We start from the raw sequence: 20,081 nt of genomic DNA on the forward strand, positions 1-20,081 counted from the left end.
GCAACCTTTCGTTGCCCTTACTGTTATAGAAGAACTTCCCAGCTCAGAGGTGATTTCTCTTTTTGCAAGCACAGTATAAATCCAATGTATGATACATTGGTCGAAGTTTTTGTTCTCCATGGCACGCTTCATAGATGAAGAGGAGGCATTATCAAATGCCCCTTCTATGTCTAAAAAGGCGCATAGAGCTATTTCTTTTGCTGAAAACGATATGACATGTAATTCATGAAAATTGAATTACATAGGGTACCGCGCCACTTGGGCGGTGGCTTCTATATTCGTCTGTTTTCCACTATAACTCAGTCAATTTTGAACCAATTGACTTGAAATGTTGTACACGGGTAGATACTATACCTATCTCACCACATTCCAAAAGCTGTGTCAATTGGTTCAAATTTGACTGAGCTATAGTGGAAAACAGACGAATATAGAAGCCACCGCCCAAGTGGCGCGATTCCCTAATCATTGAAATAAATCTATTTTTCCAAAACTGTGTTTCGTAACGCAATAAGATACATTGTCAAACATTCATGCTTGGCATGAATACTAGATACAATATGAGGTTCGAAATCACTGAATTACTTCAATATGATATCCTGGAGTTGGATTAAATAAATGAAACTTCTATGAAAATGTCCTTTTAAAGGTGAATATATGATGAAGCCACACCTCGAATTCTCAAGAGCACAAATCTGAAGAACCGAATGTCGGTTTGAGCTGAAAAGTTGATTGATTGGTTACCCGCTGGTTGTGACCAATCGATCAACTTTTCCGCGCAAACCGACATTCGGTTCTTCGGATTTGTGCTCTTGAAAATTCGAAAGGTGGCTTCGTCATATCTTTTATATTCAGTTTTTGACCAATTTACATTCCCTGCACTCGTGCGGATGGCGACACAGGAACAGGAGACAACAACAGCCAGAAAAATGATGAGACGTTTTGAGACGACCAAGAGGATACTGATTCCAGTGGCGATGACGCCAACGACCATGATGATGGCAGCGATAGTGGTAATGACCACGTCGATTGATGAGGATGACGAGGATGACGAAACTGACGATGATGGCAACGACAACAGCTATGATATACCTAATAAAGATACCGATAATGATGCCAACACTGACAATGATGATGATCATGACAGCGAACAGGTGATCTCGGCAAAAACAGGTGCTCGAAACAAACAGACAAGCATCACCGCCTTTCTGGGTATGTAATTGGTATTTGTATTTAATTTATTATTTGTATTTCATACTCATACTATGAGTATGTTACTTACGTTTACTTTTTCAGTGGTAACCAGGTAAATGATTAAACCATGACAATTTCTCATACGCTTTTTCGCAAAGGAAAGCATCCCATTAAGCCCTATCCAATTTCCAACTTCAGATATCTCCCCCTTCCAATTGTTGGATTCCGACCAAAATATTCCAAGGGGGGGGGGGGGGGGGGGGGGTGTTGATATAAGAGAAAATCGAAATTTGTGTCAGCCTAACTTAAAAAGTACATAACTTGTAAGAATTTGGACAACATATTCGATATCAACGACCCCGAATTTAGTAAGTAAGGGTATTTTCAACTGACATTAGGGTAATTCTCGCTGAGACCGGCCCACTATTTACACCTTGTCTTCAAAAATGTTTAAGGTGCCGATTTTCTGAAAGCCCTCGCTAAAAAAGTAAGAAAAATGCATTTGGTTACTCAAATTGATGGACCCCCCGTTAGTTTGAGCCACAACAATTTTTGCAGACCCCTCGATTTTGGTCAAATGGTGGCTCATTTAAACCGTTATAACTCGAAAGTTTCTCCAAAAACCACCTCAAAACGAATTGTTGTTGAAAAGAGGAAAGATAGAGCTACTATTTACAATAATAAAAGTTGGGTCGGCCATATTGATTTTGGGCGCCATCTTGGATTTTTATACCAAAACATTTTTTTTTTTCACCATGAGGGCAACCACCGATTTTCAAAATCTTTGCATCAATTGAAAGCTGAGACATTTATGCATAACATATCAAAAAATAAGAGATGTATTTTTTTCCTATCAAAAGATATCTGCCTTTTTGTAAATTATGCCACTTTTGCGCACTGGGCCCAGAGCCGGCCGTTTACATAAATGCAGCGTTATTTCGCAGTGTTTACGAACACTAATTTAAATTCTGAGTCCACTAATGGAAAGCTGAAGGTTTAAGCTTTTCAAAACACTATAGGGGGATTAGGGGCATAATGGACACCCGGGGCGAAATGGACACCCCTATTTTTGCCGAAACCGTTGACTTTTATGTGAAACTTTTAATGCATAAGTATAAAGGAACAAGTCACTGTTCTATTTTTCAATAGTACCATTTATAATCCTTCCAAATAACCAAAATATCATTGAAATTGAAGGATGTTTTTCATATGGTGGATTTCTTATAATTTCGAAGCAACAGCAAATAAGGTATTACGAGCGTTTGAGTATGTCCACCATAAAAACAAGTGTATTGTTAGCTTATCTACATGTATACGCAGATTTAGCAATGGATGAAGTATTATATTTTTGATCAGAACTTACTCAAAATAGCAATTTCAATGTTTTAATCGTTTCGGGGCGAAATGAACACTGGCAATTATGAATGGATGTACGCGCGTTGCATACTGTTAGGCGTTTTAGAGAGTTCTAAAATGGAGTATTATATATGTGGTATTGATCTCCGTAGGCAAATTACTTAACTGGTCGATGTAACCAAAGAATTAGCATAAAATATGCAGGGGTGTCCATTATGCCCCGATGGGTGTCCAATGTCCATTTCGCCCCGTACCTTTCTTGTCAGCCCTAAAAAACACACGGTTTACAATTCATTATTTCTTTACAATGATGACGTTCTACCTGCTGTAAATGATTGTAATACGTAGGAAACAAGTTAAAGTTGTGAGCCAACTGATAATATGTTAAGTTTTTGTCTGTTATACAGGCCTAACATACTCATTTGATTAGGGTGTCCATTATGCCCCTAATCCCCCTAAAAGTTATGAAAGCAATGCCCGCATCATTGAGAAACAGTCAAAAACGGAAACGAACCTCCGATTTGGCCAAATTTTGCGGCACGCGCCTTTGTGTATACATGCAGGAGTAAACTCGGATGCTGTTGCATGTCGTTGCCGGTGCGCATGGAAATGTATGGAGAAAACGTGGCTTAATTTACAAAACTGTAGATAACTTTTGATAGGAAAAAAAGACATCTCTAATTTTTTGATATGTTATGCATAAATGCCTCAGCTTTCAATTGATGCAAAAATTTTGAAAATCGGTGGTTGCAGTCATGGTGAAAAAAATGTTTTGGTATAAAAATCCAAGATGGCGCCCAAAATCAATATGGCCGACCCAACTTTTTATTATTGTAAATAGTAGCTCTATCTTTCCTCTTTTCAACGACAATTCGTTTTGAGGTGGTTTTTGGAGAAACTTTCGGGTTAAAACGGCTTAAATGAGCCACCATTTGACCGAAATCGAGGAGTCTGCAAAAATTGTTGTGGCTCAAACTAACGGGGGGTCCATCAATTTGAGTAAGCAAATGCATTTTTCTTACTTTTTTAGCGAGGGATTTCAGAAAATCGGCACCTTGAACATTTTTGAAGGGCCGGTCTCAGCGAGAATTGCCCATGATCAATGTTACCCCAAATCAACAAAATCAAAATGTTCATTAAAAATAGGCTTTTTAATGTTTAAAAGTTTTACAATACTTTTTCGAGTAGCTTAACACATACTCAGAGGGCCAGTACTTGTTTTAAAAATATAAAACATGTAACGTTTGCTTTAACAAGAGAATTATTCAAGAAAGTTAGAAAATTCTGATAAATTCTAGTGGAGGCTCGACTGTATCGTTTCAACTATCATTGAAAACGGCTACGCAGTCTTGAAATTTGCAAACGATGTTTATTACTTGCCCAACGTTTCGACACGGGGTAAGTGTCTTCTTCAGGGGGAAACTAATTTGGTCGTTTTTGGTCTTGTGTTTCGTCTAACTGTAACTGTCCTGTCATTAATTTGTTGGTACCGTAAAACGGGGTATCATTGATCAGCGGGGTAACATTGATCGGCTTGACCGACCTCATGAAATGTTAAAACAAGCATTTTACATTGAACCAGTTTCTGCTATCGAATGGTATATCGTAATCTGCTGTTATTTAGCTATTAAATGACATGTAATTCTTGAAAATTGAATTTCACAAACAATGAAATAAATCGATTTTTCCATAACTGTGTTGCGTAACGCAATGAGATACATGATCAAACATTCATGCATGGCATGAGTACTAGATACATTATGAGGTTCGAAATCACTGTATTACTTCAATATGATATCCTAGAGTTGGATTTAATGTACGAAACTTTTATGAAAATGCTCTTTTTCAGTAAAATATACAATTTACTTAAAGTAAGCTATCAAATCTTTAAGCAATTGCCTACCTTTAGGCGTTATTCGCGGTTTGGAGGAATTTAATCTTAAAATAACACAAAAAGTACATAATTTGTAAGAATTTGGACAACATATTCGAGATCAGCGACCCCGAATTTAGTAAGTAAGGGTATTTTCAATACAAACGAACATTGAAAACTGACAAGATCAATGTTACCCCAAATCAACAAAATCAAAAATCAGATTAAAAAGTCTATTTAAACATGTTTATAAGTTTTGCAATACTTTTTCGAGTAGTTTAACACATAATCAGAGGGCCAGTACTTGTTTTAAAAATATAAAACATGTAACATTACCTTTAATAAGAGAATTATTCAAGAAAGATCGAAAATTCTGATCAATGTTACCCCGTATTACGGTACCGTGATTTCGGGTGAAATTGATCAGTCGGGTGAAATTGATCGGTGTGAGGGCAATTTTTATTTGTCAGAAATAAAGCTTTGAACTTAAAACAATTTGTAGAAAATGACCATCATCTGGCTCAACAGCTATTGAATGATGAGTATACATGTTTTTCAGCTAATTGGTCATATATTTCTGTATCAAATTTAATATTTTTCGAAACTGCGAGTTTGGCGAATTTCAAAGACACTTCCAAACTTTTGCTACCGTATCTGTATCACATATGGAATAAATATTCGAATGAATGTTTATAGCTGCCAAGTATTCGCTAAACCCGATTTCGTCATCAAAAGTTCTATAAATATTGATATTTATGCATAAAATAGTACTTTTGCTAAAGTAATTACTTGTTTAGTATGAAAATTGCATACTTTTAGGCGGTTTCTTCAGATTTATTTAACTTTAAACTCAAATAATTTAAAATTTACTAAATCTGTATAAGTTTTGCAAAGCTTTTCGCATTCTGGGGTGGTTAATTCAGATGGAAAATTTATTTTCAGCACTTACAAAAACATTTCACTGACTGATCAATTTCACCCCGAAACTAAAATTTCTGATTTTTTATTTAAAATGATATTGATTGAAAAAAAATGATTCGCAGTAAAAGTTTCAACCTCGTGGACTGATGAAACCCGTGGTCGTACTTGTTTTAAAGCCTTGAGTTTGACCATATCGATAACTGTTCAAAAATTAGAAGCCAAAAACTGTGAAAAGTGATCAATTTCACCCGAAATCACGGTACATGACTTATTTGATTTGTTATAACTTTCAACGGACATTTGGCAATGCGTAGCCGTTTTTAATGATATTCTGATCAATGTTCAAATGATACCAATTTATTTTAATAAAATGATTTGCAATTAAAGTTGCAATCTCGTTAACTGGATGCAAACCATGGTTGTACTTGCATTTAAGCACTGAGATTAACCATATCGATGAATATTCAAAAATAAGGTAGCGAAAACTGCGAAAATGGACCAATTTCACCAATGTAGTTTTCTCTGGTTCGGAAATGGCTGTTGTAGGGTTCTTATCCATGGGCTGATGTTGCAATGCAACCATGTAGGTACCGTAATCCGGGGTAACATTGATCAGAATTTTCGATCTTTCTTGAATAATTCTCTTGTTGAAGCAAATGTTACATGTTTTATATTTTTAAAACAAGTACTGGCCCTCTGATTATGTGTTAAGCTACTCGAAAAAGTATTGTACAACATTTATACATGTTTAAATAGGCTTTTTAATCTAATTTTTGATTTTGTTGATTTGGGGTAACATTGATCATGTCAGTGATCAATGTTCGTTTGTGTTGAAAATACCCTTACTTACTAAATTCGTGGTCGCTGATTTCGAATATGTTGTCCAAATTCTTATAATTTATGTACTTTTTGAGTTATTTTAAGATTAAAATCCTCCAAACCGCGAATAACGCCTAAAGGTAGGCAATGTCTTCAGGAATTGATAGCCTACTTTTAAAAAATCGTATATTTTATTGAAAAAGAGCATTTTCATAAAAGTTTCGTTCATTAAATCTAACTCTAGGATATCATATTGAAGTAATACAGTGAATTCGAACCTCATATTGTACCTAGTATTCGTGTCATGCATGAATGTTTGACAATGTATCTCATTGCGTTACGAAACACAGTTATAGAAAAATCGATTTATTTCAATGTTTATGAAATTCAATTTTCAATAATTACATGTTATTTAATAGCTAAATAACAGTGGAGTACGATATAATATTCGATAGCAGAACCTGATTCAATGTGAAATGCTTGTTTGAACATTTAATGAGGTCGGCCAAGCCGATCAATGTTACCCCGCTGATCAATGATACCCCGTTTTACGGTACCCGTACCGTAAAACGGGGTATCATTGATCAGCGGGGTAATATTGATCGGCTTGACCGATCTCATGAAATGTTCAAGCAAGCATTTTACATTTAGTCAATTTCTGCTATCGAATGGTATATCGTAATCTGCTATCATTTAGCTATTAAATGACATGAAATTCATGAAAATTGAATTTCATAAACAATGAAATAAATCGATTTTTCCATAACTGTGTTCCTTAACGCAATGAGATACATTATCAAACATTCATGCTTGGCGTGAATACCAGATACAATATGAGGTTAGAAATCACTGTATTACTTCAATATGATATCCCAGAGTTGGATTTAATAAACGACATTTTTATGAAAACACTCTTTTTCCATGAAATATACGATTTATTGAAAGTAATCTAACCATTCATTACGCTATTGCCTACCTTTAGGCGTTATTCGCGGTTTGGAGGATTTTAATCTTAAAATAAATCAAAAAGTACAGAACTTATAAGAATTTGGATAACATATTCGAAATCAGCGACCCCGAATTTAGTAAGTAAGGGTATTTTCAACACAAACGAACATTGATCACTGACATGATCAATGTTACCCCAAATCAACAAAATCAAAAATTGAATTAAAAAGCCTATTTAAACATGTTTTCAAGTTTTACAATACTTTTTCGAGTAATTTAACACAAACTCAGAGGGCCAGTACTTGTTTTAAAAATATAAAACATGTAACGTTTGCTTTTATAAGAGAATTATTCAAGAAAGATCGAAATTTCTGATCAATGTTACCCCGGATTACGGTACTACATTGTAATTCCATACTAGGAATTCTTAAGCGTCCTAATAATCTTAAACTTCTTACGTCATCTGATTCGTAGATGTCTAGAGATGAGTGTAAACTTTTAATTTTTTAGAAAATGTTAGTTTTGCCTTATTTTCTCAAGGAATTTGCAATGTATTTCTTATTTAGCTGAAATCAATGCTACTAAACAATCAATTGCTAATAGGACTTCCCGTGAATTCTCTGTTTTAATATTTTTGTGGAGCCTTGGTAGGGATGTAATGCAGCTAATCAGAAAATGACATAGTTATAAAAAGTTCATTTTATGAAAAAATAAGCATTTTTTGTGATATAAATCACTTATTTCAAATGAAATTGCCTACCTTTAGGCATTTAAGGGGGAAATTTTAAAATTTCATATTACATTTAAAGTAATAAGTTCACTAGTTGTAAGATTTTAAACGGGTTATTCGGTTTTAGAAGAGCAAAATTAAGCAGTGAAGGAAATTTTCCTTTCCAACCGATGCTTAATTGTATACTGATCAATTTCGCCCCAAAGTGGCATTTCCAATATTTTGATATTTGAAGTTATTTAACTTAAAGTTCAAATTTGTTGAACAAAATTCTGTCACATGATTCCATGGAGATCCACTGGGTACCGGTTTTACAGAAATTCTTTTGGCAATATTTGAACAGGCACTGATGTAATCCGCAAAAGTTGTTTTAAAGTGATCCAGAAATCCCGAAAAACGATGGACGTAATATTTGAATCTTCCCTTACCCGGCGCCAAACCACCCTTCAGGGAATTATATACATTTAGGCGTTTTCCGCATTCGAGGCGAATTGAAGGAATCTGATCGTCCTGCGCTTTTTATATTTTCGAATAGAATCCTAGCAATAATCCAGGATGGTTCTTAAGGATATTTTCTAGGAATCCAGCAGGATCATGCTGCGTCATTCCTGATTTATACCCCGTCGACATGTTCAACGTAATATGTATGGAAAATGTCGAAATCGCTAATTGTTCCACAATATTCGACTTTTCATCCAAAATTAAATGGGAAGAAGTGTGGTCACCAGGATTGATCCAAAAGGACCTCAAAAATGATGCTTGAATATCGACAGGACATTACGTCTTCACATCCCATCACCCTTTGTGTTTAACGCCTAAATGTATGTACCGTAATCCGGGGTAACATTGATCAGAATTTTCGATCTTTCTTGAATAATTCTCTTGTTAAAGGAAATGTTACATGTTTTATATTTTTAAAACAAGTACTGGCCCTTTGATTATGTGTTAAACTACTCGAAAAAGTATTGTAAAACTTATAAACATGTTTAAATAGATTTTTGCCTTTCTCGTACACTAAGTGTACTGGAAAGGCTATATGTTCACTCCAAAAACGACTTTTTGATAGAAGGCTCGGAGGGTCAAGTCACATATACCAATCAACTCAGCTCGACGAACTGAGGTGATGTCTGTGTGTGTGTATGTGTGTGTGTGTGTATGTGTGTGTGTGTGTATGTGTGTGTACAAATAAACTCACATCACTTTTTGGCAGTAAACCTCAACCAATTTTAATGACCGACGGTTCATTCGACGCGGAATCTGGTCCCATTGTTTCCTATTGAAAATGGTTCGGATCGGTCCAGCCGTTCCGGAGTTATGGTCATTTACGTGTTCCGGACCACTACCCTTGGAAGGGGCCATACATAAAAATGTAACAAACACATACATGCGACACATCAAACTGCGGCATTTTGGATAACCTGATGAACAGTTAGCAAGAAAACAGTCTCAGACCATATCTGAACCGGTAGTGTTCCGGAACCGGTTCCGGGAGTCCCGCCGGAAGTGGCCAAATATAAAAGTGAACCAAATCCATGCATGCGATACATCAAATTGCGGCATTTTGGATAACCTGATGAACAGTCAGCAAGAAAACAGTCTCAGACCATATCTGAACCGGTAGTGTTCCGGAACCGGGTCCGGGAGTCCCGCCGGAAGTGGCCAAATATAAAAGTGAACCAAATCCATGCATGCGACACATCAAACTGCGGCATTTTGGATAACCTGATGAACAGTCAGCAAGAAAACAATCTCAGGCCATATCTGAACCGGTAGTGTTCCGGAACCGGGTCCGGGAGTCCCGCCGGAAGTGGCCAAATATAGAAGTGAACCAAATCCATGCATGCGACACATCAAATTGCGGCATTTTGGATAACCTGATGAACAGGCAGCAAGAAAACAGTCTCAGACCATATATGAACCTGTAGTGTTCCGGAACCGGTTCCGGGAGTCCCGCAGGAAGTGGCCAAATATAAAAGTGAACCAAATCCATGCATGCGATATGTCAAAGCGCGACTTTTTTTATAACCCAATGAAAGGTTGGCATAAAAAAAGACTCAGACCATATCTGAACCGGCAGTGTATCGGAACCGGTTCCGGATGTCCCGCTGGAAGTGGTCATACATAAAAGTGATCCAAACCCATGCATGCGGCACATCAAACTACGGCATTTTCGATAACCTAATGAGCAGTTAGCAAGAAAACAGTCTCAGACCTTATATGAATCGGCAGTGTTTCAGAACCGGTTCCGGGTGTTCCGCCGGAAGTGGCCGTATATAAAAGTTGACAAAACTCTTGCATGCGGCAAATCAAATAACGGCTTTTTCGACAACTTGATGACCGGTTATTGAGGAAGTAGGCTAAGACCACATTATGGACTGTCAGTTATAAAATTGAACCAAACCCATGGCTTTTTTGATAACCTAATAAAATTTAGCAAGCAAATAGGCTCAGACTATTTAAGAGACTATCGGTAGTGTTTCGCAACCGGTTCCGGGCCGGAAGTGACACCAAACCCATGCATGCGATACCACTAATCACGGCTTTTTAGGTAACATGATGAACAGTTGCAAGAAAATAGACGCAAGCCTTATCAGTGTGTTACGGAACTGATTACGGGTGTCCCGCCAGAAATAATCAAATGTAAAAGAGAACCAATACATGCGACATATCGATGACTTATTCAGTAACAAGATAAACTGTTAACCAACAAATAATCTCAGACCATATTTAGGAGAACCGGTAGTGTTCCAGAACTGGTGACAAGACGAGTAACGCGTCGGAAGTGGTAAAATATAGAAAGGAACTAAACCATAGCGGCGTTTTTGATAATCTGATGAACGGTCAACAAGAAAATAGTCTCAGGCCACAGTAGTTCGGAATCGGTTGCGGGTGTGATTTGATAGAAGTGAACCAAAACCATGCATGCGATACATAAAATCGCGGCATTTTCAAAAAATTGCCGAACGGTTAGCAAGAAAATAGCCTCAAATCACATCAATTTCCGGCTTTTAAGGTCACGTGAAGAACAGTTGACAAAAACATAGTCTAAGACCACATTTGAGACAACCGGAATCATTTCCAGGTGTCCCGCCGAAGTAGTCAAACGTAAAATTTAACCAAACCCATGCAAGCTACACATCAAATAGCGGAATTATAAAGGTTAACAAAATAAATGTCAAAGCAATAAATCAAATTGTGGCTTTTTTGATAGCATGTAAACGTTGAGTAAGCTTATAAATGAAGAAATGATCAAAGTCTTCATATATGCGAGAGAATGAAATCATGACCAATGCGATCTCTTCAAATCACACCATTTCAGATTCCTGCGGTGTAAATGTATAGTAGGATGGATCAACGTTTTATTTAAAAATATAATTTAATCGCATCAACCTTATACAGTTTTTCAATCTCCAATCTCCTTATGCTTCTAAAATTACTGCTCACAATTTGGGTGCGGCTGGTTGAGCCCTCACTCTTCTCATTGCGATTGAAATTTGAATGGAAAATCTACATTTTCTGCATTTTCCTCGTAGGAAGGTCAAATTTTACATGAATCGTGTTACCAATGATAATAAAATGTAGCCTAAAGTGTGCTGAAATAAACATTGGCGAAGATCACAAAGTGATCTGTGATTGTGAATAAAGTTAACCTTCTTCAAGCATTAGCTGACGCTCACCCCGCTGCCGTAGTGGATGGAATGGGATCACAATGACCCCAATACACGACTAGGGTTAAGGTGGTCAAGCAGTCAACTGAGAGGTCTGATCTTTTTCTGCTCTGTTTTGTTGTTGAACATATTATCGGAATATGTATCATCAATAAGTTTCGAAAATCGATGATGGCTTTGTTAAAATTGTTGCTAGTGTAAAGTGTTTTCAGGATTCAGGAACATTTTGGCTAACGTCGAAGAAAAGTTTATGAGTACATATTCGACGAGAAAGGCACTATCACCACTAGGTGGATTAATCTGGGTTTTTAATCTAATTTTTGATTTTGTTGATTTGGAGTAACATTGATCATGTCAGTGGTCAATGTTCGTTTGTGTTGAAAATACACATACTTACTAAATTAGGGGTCTCTAATTTCGAATATGTTGTCCAAATTCTTACAAATTATGTACTTCTTGAGTTATTTTAAGATTAAAATCCTCCAAACCTCGAATAACGCCTAAAGGTAGGCAATTGCTTTAAGATTTGATAGCTTACTTTAAATAAATCGTATATTTTACTGAAAAAGAGCATTTTTATAAGAGTTTCGTTCCTTAAATCCAACTCTAGGATATCATATAGAAATACTACAGTGATTTCGAACCTCATATTGTATCTAGTATTCATGCCATGCATGAATGTTTAATCATGTATCTCATGGCGTTACGCAACACAGTTATGGAAAAATTGATTTATTTCAATGTTTATGAAATTCAGTTTTTAAGAATTACATGTCATTTAATAGCTAAATAACAGCAGATTACGATATACCATTCGATAGCAGAAACTGGTTCAATGTAAAATGCTTGTTTGAACATTTCATGAGGTCGGTCAAGCCGATCAATGTTACCCCGCTGATCACCCGCATAATCACAAACTGTAAATGCAACGTTTCTCATACTGTAGATGACCATTAGCAATTGTCATTTAACCATATCTCAGACTATCGGAGATAACAGTAAGCTCACCATTCCATGTACATATTTGCTAGTTTGACAAATGGTAACCCGCCAATTTACAGTATGTGGAATAGGCGGTTAAGATAGGTTACCATAAAAAATCGGTCATTTTCCCGAACAAATTTTTCGCAATACAGTAAAGAATATGGTCAATTTACTATCCAGATTTTCGAACAATTCACTGCATAGCAAATGGTTAGAGAACAATTTGACCATAAATTTGCAAGGAAAACGAGTACTGTATACCGTATTGTGTTTATATAGCTATAAACAGTGCATTGTACTGTTTATTTTTTAAATTAATACAATAAAAGAAAACAAAAAAAATGAGAACAAATTTCACTATAATCAATGAACAATTACTTTTATTAACCGTGATAGACTCCATCATCACTTATGTCTAAATTGAATGTGTCCTTGGACCAACTCCTTCGCAGTTTGTTTCCCGCTCCAGCTTGCATACCGGGTCGCCATGGATGTTTGCTGATGTTTGCAAATGAAGCGGACGTTGGTCTCCGATAAGTGTGCTGTCGATTATGAGAGAAGATTTACTGTGAGTTGGATGTATGCAACTTTTCTGTCGTATTGAGTACTTACCGCTAACAGCACGTTAGCTGCTGATCCTGGTACAATGCCCCGATTTACTACGGCAGTTGTTCAAATCTGGGCTCTGAAATGGCTCTGAAACAAAATTGCTCTTTCGGTTGACTGCTTCCAATTTTTTCTTTGTTTTGGATGTTGTCAACACAAGCATCAGTTGATTTTCATTAATTCACGAATACAGATGTGTACAACTATTTGTCACATTGTTCAACTTCAGTGGCATATAGTGAAACGCATGCGTGTAGGTGTGTTGCACAGAATATGCACACACAGTTTGTCATAAGGTGAATTAATATTGCCACCATTAATTGCAAGCTTCCATCTTTATATCATTCAACAATATCTGCATAGTATAATATGATGTCACCACTTGGTATGGATTGCATAGACCGTGGTATATAGTTGAATGCGTTGCATTTTATATTCTTCGACATAAAGACAACTATTAGTTATACATTAACAGCAACAGATAAAAGAGATTTACTGTTTGGAGATTAAGGCAAACTGTAAATCTCTATGCGGGCAATGATACCCCGTTTTACGGTAATTCCCTGAAGGGTGGTTTGGCGCCGGGTAACAAAACCCATCTCCTAATTTTAGGATTTTTCCGTTTTCATCACATCAAAAAGATCCTAGAATCTCCTGGAAGGAAAATTTATCAAGGTTTCCTTAGAACCTTTCGAATCAATTCATTTGTGAAACATTGCGAAAATCAATTCATTTGTGAAACATGCCAAAAAACATCGTGGTAAAGTGGTATTATTATATTAGTGAGTTAATTTATATACCGTAATCCGGGGTATCATTGATCAGCAGGGTAACATTGATCGGCTTGACCCACCTCAGGAAATGTTCAAACAAGCATTTTACATTGAATCAGTTTCTGTTATCGAATGGTATATCGTAATCTGCTATCCATTAGCTATTAAATGACATGCAATTCATGAAAATTGAATTTCATAAACATTGAAATAAATCGATTTTTCCATAACTGTGTTTCGTAACTCAATGAGATACATTGTCAAACATTCATGCTTGGCGTGAATACTAGATACAATATGAGGTTTGAAATCACTGTATTACTTCAATAGGATATCCTAGAGTTGGATTAAATAAACGAAACTTTTATGAAAATGCTCTTTTACAGTAAAATATACAATTTATTAAAAGTCGGCTATCAATTCCTTACGCCATTGCCTATTTTTAGGCGTTATTCGTGGTTTAGAGAATTTCAATCCTAAAATAACTTAAAAAGTACATAACTTGTAAGAATTTGGACAACATATTCGAAATCAGCGACTCCGAATTTTGTAAGTAAGGGTATTTTCAACACAAATGACCATTGATTACTGACATGATCAATGTTACCCCAAATCAACAAAATCAAAAATTAAATTAAAAAACCTATTTAAACATGTTTTAAAGTTTTACAATACTATTTCGAGTGGCTTAACACATACTCAGAGGGCAAGTACTTGTTTTGAAAATATAAAACATGTGTAACGTTTGCTTTAACAAAAGAATTATTCAAGAAAGATCGAAAATTCTGATCAATGTTACCCCGGATTACGGTACGTGGGTTAATTCAATATATTTAAGTGATTAAGTGACTTAGGCGCAGTAACCGGGAGAAAAGCAGGGTATTCCATATGGAAGCTTCCAGGTTAGTGACCACCGTCCTGCTGTTCCGCTACGAGAGATAGCTTAAAAATTAAAAATCTTGGTTGAAGCGTTGATCATACATGTGGCGCAGCCACGGAATTCTCGATCTTCTGAGAAGCACCGTGCTGCTTGACATGATTAGAAAGGCTAGCTTTTTTTCTATACCTAGAAAAGAATAGATTAAACAGAAAATAAATAGGGTAACAATGGGTATTATCGGCAGGTTTGTTCTCTTCGTCATTAGGGGTTTTTATCAGCCAAATTACCTGAAACTTGGCCATATAATTCAGCTTAGTTGGGAAGGATTTGAGACCAACTCTGAGTTCAATAGGTTTCAAAAAACCTCCAAAGACGAAGAGAACAAAACGGCCGAGAATAGGTAATTTCCCCTATATAGGCATTCAAACTATGTTGCTAAATTTAACAGCCACCTTCTCGACTTGCAAGACATGGCGAGACATTTTCCAATATTTCAGGGAAATATACGAATCGGTTATAGATGCTTTGTTGTGGCTAATCAATCCCACATAACCATGAACCATACTAGTACTGTTTATCATACTGTTCACAACTGTTCACTACAGTATCTCAACAGTTTCATATAACACCCAAGGTAACAATAAGTCAACAGTACCATAAACCATTTCAACAGTGTGATAGATGGTTATTGAGCAAATTACAGTATGGGGAATAGGCGGTTAAGTTATGTTACAATAAAAAATCGCTCAAAATGGCTAAATGTATTCCAAGTGACCAATCATGGTCATAATATGCTGTAACTTTAAAAATCACTCAAACGCTGAAGTAGTGCGCAAGTTTTCTCAGTCGAAGCATTGAATGCCGGAAAACAGAACTTATCTGAGCGAAGAACTTTTCAATGACGAAGATTTGACAAACTATGACGTGACTAAGAACCTAATGATCAAGGCCAAATTTGCGCGGCAATCTTATGTAACCAGTGGTGTGTCTGTCTGTCCGAGATTTGTGAGATTTTCGCGGTGTAGTGTTTCGTTTTAATGTTAAAAATACCAAGAAGATGTTTGAATGTCCGCTAAGCATCACCAAATACCACCCACCGCCCACCGGACAGCTAGCAGCCACACCACATAGTTCCGCTACTCGCCACCAGACATCGCAGGCTCAAGGATAAGGCGGCCATGAGGGGTGGCGTATAAGGAGCCATGATGGGGCGAATTTCGTGAAAGCGGGAAACCCTCGGTCGGGGAGGCTGGATTAGAAAAGCGCCATTGCTCTAATTCATTGGCAAGCCAAAACTCGAAGAGGATTACCAAGCAGAAACTCAAACGAGATAGATGTGCTCAAGAAATTATCCGGAAAGTTAAGTTGGAGTTTGACTAAAGTATAGAAAATAGTTGAAGTTAAAGATAGTGGAAGAAGCTGAAGATTAAAACAATCCAGGACCCCTTGTGTTTACCTTGTGTTTTACCTTGGTGAAGTCCGTAGAGTGCGCGTAGTCGACCGAGACCCTTGCGTGGTCCTACCGCCTCTCAGTTAAGCGCAGTTCTCGACCCGAAACTGCGAACGCAGGACGGAACCCTGACGGGAGAGTACCGCCCACCACAGTGCCGTTACCAACTGTGAGTGCCGCCATTTTGCCCAGAGCTTCGCGGCATCGCCAAGCCAAAGACCGCAAACGCTCGGCACCGTAAAGCCAACGGAAGGGCATCAAGCGAGTTAAGAGGAAGTGAAGCCGACGTAGCGTCGCCGGTCGAGAGAAGCGAGCCAGCGACGAAGAAGGAAGGTGGAAGGAGTGGTTGCGGAACGAAGAAGGGGCCCCGCCGACCGTAAAGAGAAGAAGAAAGTGATAGAGAAAGGTAGGAGATAGGCTGTAAGGAAGTGGGAGGAATAAAGGTACCTGTGTGCAAAAAGTTTCAATAAAGTGGTAGAAGTGTTTGCAATTCGGTACTCAAGTGTTTTCTTGGTCGCGACTGGTCACGCGCGTATGCCGACCCTGAGGCAGTTGTAGAAGGGGGTCTCATTGATGCCGGATAGGGGGAGGCCCCATTAGTTACACTTGGCGCCCAACTGAAATTTTGCGCAGATTCAGTGCCCGGGTACACTTGAATGCCGATTGCGTGTCTTTGCGGAGGTCTCTGGGAACGTCCAGACTTCGTCGACAAACTTTTCTAAAAGCACACAAAACAGGTAACCGACTGAAGATTAAATATCAATATAGCTAATTCACCAAGAGGGGTCTTGGATGTGAGTGGACGGTCTAATTAGCCGCCAACACTTGATCAAAACTTACTAAAATAGTACAAGTTCTTAGTTGGAGTATTTTCGCGGTTGAAGTCCGGAAAGGCTCAGTGTAGTGTGATTTTCAGACTGAACAATAAAACACCAAACAAAACGAAACGTTTATTGACCATAAACTTGCTAAAACTAGGATTTTTAAATTGATTGCTCCATAGGAGAGCGTGAACAAATTTTAGTTTTGACGTAGGACTACGTCTCTGTTTTCTATACCCGGTGTCATTTCAAAATTTATGAAACCAAGAGCGTTACGTTTGAGTGATAGATTTTAAACGCTCACAGTCTCTTTCCCACTGAACGAAATGATAAACAAATTTCGTTATTCGAAAGATGAAACTCCCACGTTCAATTTGTAACATTCGGTGAACCTGAAAATCATTGATAAATAGTGGAAAATTTGTTTTAAAGTTAGACATTGAAATCGCTGAAATCTATAAATATGGGTAGCGGACAAATTTTTTCGTTCAGTCTACCGTCGCTCTCTGATTGGTGCGCATCGTGAGGGGCAAACACGATGCAGAACGGAATGCGATCATGCGAGAGCTGTTCGTCAGTTCCATTTCGACCACCGTCGAGGTGTCACCTCTAGCTGGGCAGCAGCACACCGACTCAGCGACGACACTGGGAAATCTCATCCACAGCAGCAAGTGGCGGGCCAGTTCTCGACGGCATTCAGCATTCAGTGCGGAGAAAACACGAGCGTCGCATGCATCATTGTGGTGCCAGCAGCAGCATCCAGTTCGAAATTCTCCGGCAGACCAACGATCAGCCGGTTCCATCAAAGATATTCAGCGAGCACACACCAAGCCATTCCGACTGCTTGGGACGGTGGAAAATAGGCCCTATCGCCATTGTGGCAGAAGCAGCAGCTGGCTGGCGATGATCGGCTCCTACCAGTAATGGTGGTGATCGGATCGGTTCAGTGAGAAGTTTTGGACGGTTGCCAATGGAGGAAAACACGCTTTCAAAAGCGCGTCACTGCTTGCATCAAACACATCAAGATGATACTTTCCCGAGTGATAATAAGTGAAATCTAGTAAAACGGCCTTTCTTAAGGCCACAAAATTTCATTCGCAAGAGTTGTTTAGAATGCAATTTGAGAAAATTGAGACTGCCACAAGACAGCTGAATTGAGCGCAAATGATTTATTCTCTATCAGCTATTTGTTTCTACAAATTTAATACGAAAAAGTCTGTAATTCATGTTTCTATGAATTATTGATTGATTTTATTGACTTACATATTGAAAGAATTTTAATTTTACGGCACTCAGAATTTGATCATGATGAAACACGCTCCGCGATTCCGTTCCATTTGCGCTAGCTGCAAAAATGACTGAGAAACACTCGGAAAGGGCGGTGCTACAGGCTCTATTCTGTGGGTATAAATTGTGTGTGCATGCTCCACCCCTCATCATTCACACTTTGCACCTTGCCCAGAGAGGTCATCGATACGGAGCAAACACGAGCGTCGCATGCATCATCGTGGTGCCAGCAGCAGCATCCAGTTCGACATTCTCCGGCAGACCAACCATCAGCCGGTTCCATCAAAGATTTTCAGCGAGCACACACCAAGCCATTCCGACTGCTTGGGACGGTGGAAAATTGGCCCTATCGCCATTGTGACAGAAGCAGCAGCTGGCTGGCGATGATCGGCTCCTACCAGTAATGGTGGTGATCGGATCGGTTCAGTGAGAAGTTTTGGACGATTGTCAATGGAGGAAAACACGCTTTCAAAAGCGCGTCACTGCTTGCATCAAACACATCAAGATGATACTTTCCCGAGTGATAATAAGTGAAATCTAGTAAAACGGCCTTTCTCAAGGCCACAAAATTTCATTCGCAAGAGTTGTTTAGAATGCAATTTGAGAAAATTGAGACTGCCACAAGACAGCTGAAATGAGCGCAAATGATTTTTTTCTATCAGCTATTTTCTCACAATTTGTTTCTACAAATTTTATACGGAAAAGTCTGTCTAATTCATGTTTCTATGAATTATTGATTGATTTTGCCGACAGACAAAAAAATTCGCTGTGAAATGACAATACTTTCGCCACGACAATTCGCGATCTTAATTTTTGAAGGTTACTTCATTCTATTTGCAGACGTAATTTACGAAAGCTATTGAATTTGTGCCTTTGTCAAGGCCACCACATTTTCATGAGAGAGTTGTTATAGCAAAATTTATCAAGTGATTTTGTTTCAGGCCTAATTCATACGAAATTTAGAACGCATCATCGCATGATTCATGTAAACCGAGATGTAAACGGTTAATCATCACAGCCACATAACCCACAAGGCAACGGTTTAATACATTTATTTTTTCAATCATTTAATGTTCTTAAGTAATTACTCATAATATCTGTCCACTGAAGCAGGTTGAAGTTGCTGCATCCTGCTCCCACCCATTTGTTGACAAATGGATAAGAGCAGGATGCATCAACCTCCAGCCGATTTCAACCTACCTCACTGAACAGGACTGGAAACCGTAGCTCCGCCTTTTTGGAATGATTCTCTGTTTAATCACACCGCCCGCCCATTTTCCTTTCGCTGGCATACCTAACAGAATTGGTTATGGGTTTTGTGGTTATAAAAGTCATAGCATTGTGTCACTAGTTGTCCATTTTGACTCTACTGTCGACGGAGGTGGTTCTTCCGAGAAAGTGTTCTCTGCCAGTGAAGTGTCAGTTGAAAAGGTGTGAAGTGAGCTGTTTGGCGTGCGTTATCAGTGAAAGATGTCTCGACACATGCAGTCCAAGTACCTTGCGGAGTCCCGCAAGCGAAGGCGTGAAGAGGAGGAAGAGATTCGAGTTTCGCCGAAGCCTGCATTGACCAGTGCTGAACGGATGAGGCAGTACAGGCTACGGAAGAAACAAACGCGTACGGAAAATGTCAGCGTTGGCGTCGACGCAAATACCATTACCGATATAGCTCCGACTGTCCAGCCCGACCCGGTGCCTAATTATATCCTTGAGCCTCTTCCGGGTAGGAGCACCGATCCGGTTTGGTTTGTTGCTGTCGCGCAAGATGGATCGTTAC

The 20,081-nt window shown here is 38.3% G+C and overlaps 1 long non-coding RNA gene across 1 annotated transcript; it reads right to left on the bottom strand.

Moving 5' to 3' along the window:
- Window positions 1-12,848: 12,848 nt before the first annotated feature.
- Window positions 12,849-13,569, bottom strand: LOC134289526 (uncharacterized). Its single transcript, XR_009998550.1, has 2 exons — window positions 13,103-13,569; window positions 12,849-13,032 (listed from the first exon to the last, which is right to left on the bottom strand). It is a non-coding gene; the product is annotated as an uncharacterized LOC134289526 (long non-coding RNA).
- Window positions 13,570-20,081: the final 6,512 nt, after the last annotated feature.

The sequence above is a fragment of the Aedes albopictus genome, chromosome 3, assembly GCF_035046485.1.
Source record: "Aedes albopictus strain Foshan chromosome 3, AalbF5, whole genome shotgun sequence".
In the NCBI taxonomy this organism is placed as follows: Eukaryota; Metazoa; Arthropoda; class Insecta; order Diptera; family Culicidae; genus Aedes; species Aedes albopictus.